At 34.3% G+C, this 9,081-nt stretch overlaps 1 long non-coding RNA gene across 3 annotated transcripts; it reads right to left on the bottom strand.

Annotated features, from left to right (window-relative positions):
- Positions 1-4,933: 4,933 nt before the first annotated feature.
- Positions 4,934-7,708, bottom strand: LOC145012290 (uncharacterized). 3 transcript variants are annotated; one of them, XR_013664440.1, is made up of 5 exons: positions 7,579-7,708; positions 6,178-7,492; positions 6,033-6,116; positions 5,750-5,962; positions 4,934-5,098 (listed from the first exon to the last, which is right to left on the bottom strand). It is a non-coding gene; the product is annotated as an uncharacterized LOC145012290 (long non-coding RNA). The 3 variants fall into 3 exon arrangements; XR_013664442.1 differs by having other exon boundaries at positions 5,750-5,953; XR_013664441.1 differs by having other exon boundaries at positions 5,750-5,953; positions 6,033-7,492.
- Between the last annotated feature and the right edge of the window lie 1,373 nt (positions 7,709-9,081).

Raw genomic sequence — 9,081 nt, 5'->3', positions numbered from 1 at the left:
AAGTGAAGCATGATTTCTTGTTCCTGGATCGAATCGTGGAATATCATCTTCATCTGGAATGCTTGTTCACGGGATTTGAGAAGACCATAGTTGTCGAACTTTGACATCGGGAGAAAACGAATTCAAGTTAGTTGATTGATTGAGTCCTTGGTAAATCACCCAAATGAAATTCCAAGGCTAGGACCCAACACAATATTCTACAACTCGGGAGAGGGATGCCGTAACCCAAATTGCAGAACATTTGAAGGTAAGTGAATGACGATTCACTAGTTTCCACCATCAAAAACGAAAAAGAAATTTAAGTTTTAAATCTATGAAAACTCCAAGATCCTTTGAGATTCATTGAACTTTCAATGGCATGTTTAAATCTCGATATGCCCCTCTTGTTTGTGACTGGGATGCCGAGGATCACAAAGCGGGTGTGAATAACCATGCAAACTACATGGTGCCCTCACATGTTACAATCACCTATTCGATGTGCCGGTAAACCACACACGCTCCACCGAACTATGACAAACATTGAGTCACCCTTTGCTACCTTTGCTTAGAACCATTTAGTGTGCCGGTAAACCACACACGCTCCACTAACGTCTTCGCAAGGGCACAAAGTGTAATTTCATGGAATTGCATCAATTCACTTTTGCCTAAGTAACTAAGATTGGGAATTTGAAAAACATTTAGTTACTTTGTATTTCATTATACTTTTAATGGAAGGTTTCGTCCTATCCTACCCGTTCGGCTAACGACCCTCCACTAGTCAAGAGTGCGGTGGGTAAGAGTGGATACCCATTCAATCGCCATTTTATAGGCAATTTCCTTAAACACCCCTTATAGACTAGTTTCGTGAATGAGGCCTACTAACGGTAAGACTGACTTTTACTCATACATATATATAATGTTAGACTTTTAATGTTATATATAGTATAGGGTGCATTTTATACTTTTAAAATACTAGGTGGTTTAATTTTATAAATTACACTTTTAATTTAATTAAATGTAAACCATAACATTATGGATTTATTAACTCTCTCTTAATTATACATTTAATCAATTTTAATAAAACCATAAGGGTGAAATTTGAACTTTCCAAAACTAGGGTTTTAGAATTTAACATTTTAAAATTAAACTTTTAATCTAAATTTAAATTCCAAAACTTGAGGGCAAGTTTTGAAACATTTCAAAACATTAGGGTTTTAACTATTTAAATTTCAAAACAACAAAACTTTTGGGGTTCAAATTTAAACTATAAAACCTAAAGTGATAAATTGAAACTATTTCACAAGATAATTCAAATCTAAATTACAAATAATCAAACTTTATCTAATAAAACAAGTGATTATCTAAATTTTGACAATTATCTTCTATTTAGGTAAGGATAATCACATAATAATGAAAAAATTCGGATTTTATCACAAAAACTAGTTTATGGTAATTATCCAAAACCAACACAGGAAGAAAATCGCGAAAACGAGCTGTCAGATACTTTGACTCGTCGAGTCGGGCTTGGACTCGTCGAAATCAGTTGACTCGGTGAGTTCACCAAGTGACTCGGTGAGTCAAACCTTCAAAACTCAAAAAATCGATTTTCAGTGCTTATTACGATCAAAAATGCATCAATACAATAGAAACCAATCAAGGCTCTGATACCACTGATGGGTTTTGGTCATAAGACATCCTATGTGCTCATACAAACCCTAATGTTTGGATCTAGGTTTCTCTATTGTACATGCTTTGAATCCAAGACTATAAACCCTAATTCTAGCATACATATAATCATAATAACATGAGAATAAGTTTATAGTGTTACCTTGATTGTTATGTAGCAATAACAATCCCAAATCTCCTTGTATTGACTTTGGAAGGCTTAGAGTCACAAGTGTCACTCCTCTAATGGCTCACAAACACCATAAACAAGAGGATGAAGAGGAGAGAGGATGGAGGCTGCCAAAAACGTGTGTAAACCCTTACAAGAACATTAGCCACGTTTTTGAGCCTTAAGGGGTCTTTATATAGTTGGGCTATTAGGATTATCTAACAAGGAAACCCTAATTTGGATGCTTAAGCCCTAAGCAACCCATAGACTCCTTTAATTAAGCCCATGGACGATTTCCTAATGGGTTTCCCATTAGAATTCGTCCATCCCTTAATACAAGGCAATCCATGGCCCAAATTGCAATTATCTTATAATTACAATTCCAGTCCCTTAAGTTTAATTAATCTCTTTTAGTCACAAAACTAATTACCAATTAATTATTGACTAATATTAATTAAACAATATGATTTCTCCTTTAATATATTATTCCCATAATATATTAATAAATCATATTTAATCCTTACTCTCCATAAATCATCCTATCAAGTTGCATTGGTGAAGGCAACCCAAAAGGACCATGCACCATCGGGTCAAGTACCTACCAAAATAGTTATGGACTTAGACACTAATCCAACACCTAGTGCCATTACACGTCCGAAGATGTCACCCGGGTCAATCCAAACGTTCGTTTTGAGGTGTTTAACCTCGTTGGAGTGTAATGTTCCATATAATTAGTGATTGTAAGTCTAATTAGATATATATGGACATTATTACATTTTACATACGGACATCATGAGTAATCAAGCCCCGAAGCAACGTCTAGTGTCCGAAACCGTTGCAATTCTGAGTCTGGTGAGTTCATACCCCTACCCTTTTTCACTGTTTTCAGAGGGGGGAGGAGGGAACACAAGCAAAGTACAAGGGATTACTTGTACTCAAAAACATGTTTTCATATGTGTGTTTCACATTTTATATGCTTTTAACACTGATTGCTACAACTGATAACCGTTCAAACATGCAGATCACGTAAACATATATTTGTGAAATGGATTTTAACTGTTATGTTTTACATATATTTCACAAATGGTTTTCCACATTTTATCAGTTAAAAGCATGACATTAGACATTTGAACATAAAACATGTACACACTTTTGTCCTCGGTAACACTCCATATATATATGCAAATGGAGAACTATCATATTATTACTAGTAAATTTTTTAATCCAGTATGATTAGAGACACATCCTCGGCGAACACTCCACAGAGATACGCGAGTGGAGGACTGCACCCGTAACTAGAATCTCTGGGATTTAGAGAGTGTGACTTGAGTGTATAGATCTATACGGGGTTGACTACCCCACACCTGGCTGCTAGCTACAGCCGAACCGAATTGGTTCAAGGGTGACGAAAGTCATAAGTATGTGGACTACTTATTGCCACAGGTTTAGTCCATTGTATGGTTATGGAACTCGCAATTAGGATAAAAGAGATTTACTTATAGTAATAATGAACAACTTTATACAATTCACATGATAACCAGGTTTCGATATACATCTTTCACATTGGAAACCAACATTCAGGAAAGTATGGGACTTTCCTGGGGAAACATTGAACATAACCACGTACTTAGAAAAACATCTTTTACATACAGTAACCAACATTCAGGAAAGTATGGGACTTTCCTGGGAAACCTTGTACATAACTAGGTCTAATAGGAATACATCTTTTACATTGATAACCAACATTCAGGAAAGTATGGGACTTTCTTGGGGAAACGTTTACATAACCAGAAAAGTATGTCAATCCAGATAACCCAACTATACATCTTTACAAGAGAAAACATGTTTTTCAGTGTACAACTTTACTTTTCATGTTAACAAACGATAACCAACCTATTAAAGAAAATCTGGGATTTTCTTGGTGTGTATAACATTTCAGAAACAGAAAGGAAACTTGAACATTTTCACAAACAAAAACCACTTATGAACTCACCAACGTTATGCTGATTTTTAAACCGCTTGTGTTCTCAGGTCAGCGTTAGAACAGGTACCCGAAGATCCTTTTTGTCCGAAGACGGAGTACTCAGAAGACCTGTTTCATTTTGCTCATATATATATATATATATATATATATATATATATATATATATATATATATATATATATATATATATATATATATATATATATATATATATACACACACTATGTATCACAACTGTACAAACTTTACTTTTGAAACAACTGTAAAACTTTTCTTTATTTAATGTAATGGTTGTTTTACTTTACTTACTATGTGCATTGGATTTGATACTCAACGTGGAGTCAACCCCGGAAATGTTTCCGCCTTTGGTTTTCGGGGTGTGACATTGGTGGATTGATGTTAAAAAATTAGTAAGCTAGGTGATGATTAATCAGGACCGTAAATTACTAATTCATTGAGTTTAAAAACTAAATGTGACTAATATCATAACAAAGTTCGTAATTACCATTATATCATAACAAGATAGGTTAAAATGATTAACACAACATTAAAGATTCCTCAAATAGTTTATGTTGAGATATAAGTTTTTCAAAATGTTATAAATTTAATCACTTATTAATGTTTCACTCATTGTATATCCAAAGATTAATCACTATCACTAAAAAATATAGATCTTTAGTGGTGACGGTTGTCACTGCTATAGGTCCTAATACCTTAAATAGCAACACGTTGGGTATGGAATAGTCCAAGATTAATCGGGACCTAGTTGGAATTTTTACGATAGTAGTTATATAGTATTGTCTGTTTCGTGATCAAACACTACAAGAAAAAGGGTAATAGCAACGACTAAAGTCGTTGATAAAGGTAATAGCGGTGAAACGTCGCCACTATCGCCCCGTCGCTATTGATCAAAATGTCTCCGGTAATTCTACCTGTCGCCGGTAATAACATTTTTCATTTTTTAAACTTTCTTTTAAATCAACGATTTTGGTGCACAAATCCCGATACATAACGAGATTAAATGCAAAAAAAGTTACAGAATATCGAATTAGGTACTAAATAGTGTAACCATATTATATATAATTAATTTCATACAATAATAAACAACTTAAGTTTTATAATTACAACAAGCTAGTACGAAAATGTCACAACAAGTCGAACATACAAAATATAAACTAATTATTTGACGAACCATCACCTCCGCTCCTGTCATTTCCTCCTTGATCTTTCCCCGTTCGAAAAAACACATAAAGTTCATCCCTACACGCCGGATCGTTGGGCATTGCTTGAAGATTTTCCAACTACATAATAAATAACAACATATATAAACTTATAAGTTAAATTATCAAATAAAATCAACATGGATTTATTTATGTCTAAGTATATTGCTATTTTTAAACTAGGGACAAAGACCAAAGGAAATTTCTATTTCTTGCACTTAAAACATAAACACAATTACTAAATCAAAATGCATTTATTGATGCCAAAGTACATTGTTATTTTTAAACTAGGGACAAAAAACCAAAGTACATTGTTATTTCTTACACTTTAAACATAAACACAAATTATCAAATCAACAGACATTTATTGATCATTATATAGATACATGAGACTTTGAAGTTAAATAATCTACTCTTTTTGTGCTAAATAACCTTAAATACAAAAAAAAAACTAGAGTACATTGTTATTTCTTGCACTTAAGTACAAGAACTACCAAAAGTACATAGCTATTTCTTGCACATGGGACAAAACCACAATTACCAAATCGACATGCATTTGTTGATGCCAAAGTCCATTGTTATTTTTAAATTAGGGACAGAAAACCAAAGTACATTGCTATTTTTTGCCCTTGGGACAAAAAACCAATTACCAAAGCTTTTAGCAAATAACCACCATAAACGAAAAATATCAAATCAACATGCATTTATTGAAATTAAATAATCTTGTTTTACCTGTGATGGTTGTGTTGACTGTGGTGGTGGCTGTGATGGTTGTGCAATTGGCGGGATAGCATAAGGCTTACGGTCGATGCCTCTGATATGACCACGTCATTCACCTAATACTATCTCAAAAGTAGCTCTTTCTTAAGCAGGTATTAACTCTCTTTGACCTTCTGGCCCTTGCGTTTGTTCTAAGAGCTCTTCTACTAACCGATTCTGTGTTTTCTAAAAGTGATTAACAATTAAGTGTAAATAAACACTTAATTATATGATAAATTTATAATTAAATACTTACGTATTGTTGTTCTGCCTTGACACTAACAAATACATCATTCCTATCGATGTGAGCCTTGCGAAATGTTTCCACTCTCTTCAGGTTCTGTTTAACATTAAAAATTAGATTATATTTAAAAACAATAATTACAAATATCATACATTACCTTCATATAGCAAGTATTGTGTAGCACCTGGTTGTTGGTACGTATTCTTTTATTAATAATTTTGCATTTTTTGGCCTTGGACTCGGCGAGTTGAAGGACCAACTTGCCGAGTAGAAGCGGGATGAGACGCAGGGTTTAAGTTGTGGACTCGACGAGTCGGGTCCCGGACTCGGCGAGTAGGTCCTGTTTGGATAAAAACCCTAATATGAGGGTTTGCACCCTATTTAAACACATTAACTCGGCCTCCTTCGTCCCATTTGCTCCCAGAAGACCCCCATAGCAAACCCTAGCCGTTATTGAAGGAATCGAAGGCATTTGGAGTGATTTTGGTGCTTTTGTGAACCAAGGAAGGAAGGAAAAGATTAAACGATCAAGAGGAATCTAGAAGGATCTGATTTTGGGCATCATTTGTAGTCTTCAAAAGGTATAAAGTCTATACCTTGTTAGTTCATTTGTTAGATCCCATTTTGTGGAGTTTTAGGGCTTTTCTAAGCCATTTTGGTCACCAACCATGATTGCAAGCATGGTTTGGAGTTGATGTTTCGGATCTAGCTCCTTAGAGGGATTACAAGGCAGAACGGAGTGGCTCTTGCACTCAAAGAAGGCCCCATGCATTGAAAGAGCTTGTTTAAGGACCTTTTGAGCTCAAAGTCCCATGGAAACATGTAAAGGTTGTAACTTTACGTGCTAGATCGATTGTAGAAGCATAGTTCTATCTTTTGATCAAGGGTTGTACATCAGAAATCGAAGATTTAGCGAGTGGATGTGACCAACTCGACGAGTCCATTCTTGGACTCAGCGAGTCCTAGGCTTCTGTCCCATATTAGTTTAGGGTCATAAGGAACCAGTTGAGTGTGGAAAGGCTTTAGGGGGGGTCCCGGGGAGTGACCCAATGTTCTGGACTAAGCTATTGTTCTAGAAGTTCATGGGACTCGGCGAGTGCATGAGCAGACTCAGCGAGTCCAAGGTAATCTTCTTAAGGATGAAGATGAACTCGACGAGTTGTTCATACAACTCGGCGAGTCAAGGACAGGATCATATAAAATATTTTATATAAATAAGTTACCTCTAAAAGTTTTTTTACTGTATCCTTTATCGCAGGGGAAATTTGTTTTTTATGCCTATTTATCAAAAAGGATCATCCGCCGCATTATTTTCCCAACTTCGCATGCAAATATGTTCTTCGGCTCTCTTACGGGATCATATGTCATATCCGTATCATAGTCCATGTCAATCGGTTTGCCCTTATTCTATAAGAGCGGTCTTTCAAGCTTAAGGTTTTTCGCTTTTCCTTACATTCTCCTGTGTGGCATAGCTACAAATATAATTAAAAATTATTATAAACGGTATTTTAAAATAACTAAATAAAAATAGTAAATAAAAATTCTTAATAAGACTTACCATCAAACTCATGATGACCAGCACCTCTACTGTTTGGGAAATGTGGGTCCTCAGCTCCATCACCCCGATGTCTACGACCCATCACAACAACCATGAGGTACAAAAACAAGAGCCATATCGATACCGTTTCCTACAAAATTATAAGATATATAGATACAATTTTTATTATAAATACATAATACATAGAATCCTACTTTATTTTTATTTTCATTTTTTTTTTTTTTTTGCAGTCCTACTTTATTTGTTTTTTATACAAAAAAATAGTATTCTCAATAATAGCATCCTACTTTATTTGTTTTTTTCCCAATAATAGCATCTTACAATAACAACATTCTCATTATACACACCTACAATCCATATTACATACAAATACACATATACTTTAATTATCATTATCAAAATAGCATCCTATTTTATTTGTTCTTTTTCCAGTGTAGCATTCCAATATACACATTACATATAATCCACATTTCATACATACATACAATCCACATTTTATACATAGAAATATACATTATACATACATACATACAAGTACACATATACACACATATACATGCGTAATACACACATATACATGCGTAATACACACATACAATATTCCACTTTTCGTACATACAAATATATATTATATAACATTCACATACATATATCATGAAAATACATAAATATATACCAAATATACACATATATTGGTAATTTCACATAATAGACACAAACACACAAATTTCTCAAATAATCTTGAAATTAAGAGAGAAAGGAACCTGTGGTGGCCAGAAAATCATCAAGGTGGTGCAACAGGGGAGTAATCTCTCTAGCGACAACAACTTAAAGAAAATGAAAGAAAGCTGAAAACATTGTTTTTTTTTTTTTTTTTCGTTTTCGTTTTTGTTTTGTTTTTTTTTTTTTTTTGTTTTTTGTTTTTTTTTTTTTGCAATTAACTTAACTATAACGTGGAAATCAACATTACAAGAGAAAAAGAAAGAGAAATTAGGAAGGGTTTGCACCTTAGTCGTCGTAATTGAACATTAGTAGCCGGAGAAGATACATTTCCGGTGATGGAAAGGCGTCGCCGATAAATCAAGATGGAACCGGTGGAAATCCAAAGTCAAACCGATGATGAAAAGGCGTCATAGGTCATTGGAATCAGAAGAGGGAAGATGGAATCAATCGAGAGAGAATGAAAGCAGAAAAGGAAAGAAAAAAAAGCTGCAAATACGTATATCTGCAATTTGTACGTTAGAGGTGGAGTAACTTGATCATTTTTTTGTGAGATGTGAGGTTGCAGCAAGAACATGAAACTCAGTTTATAGATGGTTTGGTAACTAGTAGAGCATATTTCAATCCGAGGCTTGTATTCTTGGATTGACGGGTGGAATGTTTCAAATAAAAAGAAGTTATTGGTCGATGCTATTATTGGTACCACAATCTGGTATATTTGGAAATACAAATGCTTTCTTGGATTGACGGGTGGAATGTTTCAAATAAAAAGAAGTTATTGGT

This window comes from Lactuca saligna, chromosome 8 (genome assembly GCF_052625555.1).
Source record: "Lactuca saligna cultivar CGN05327 chromosome 8, ASM5262555v1, whole genome shotgun sequence".
Lineage (NCBI taxonomy): Eukaryota > Viridiplantae > Streptophyta > Magnoliopsida > Asterales > Asteraceae > Lactuca > Lactuca saligna.
The sequence above is the reverse complement of the archived record's forward strand: the minus strand, read 5'-3'. Positions and strand labels throughout refer to the sequence as shown.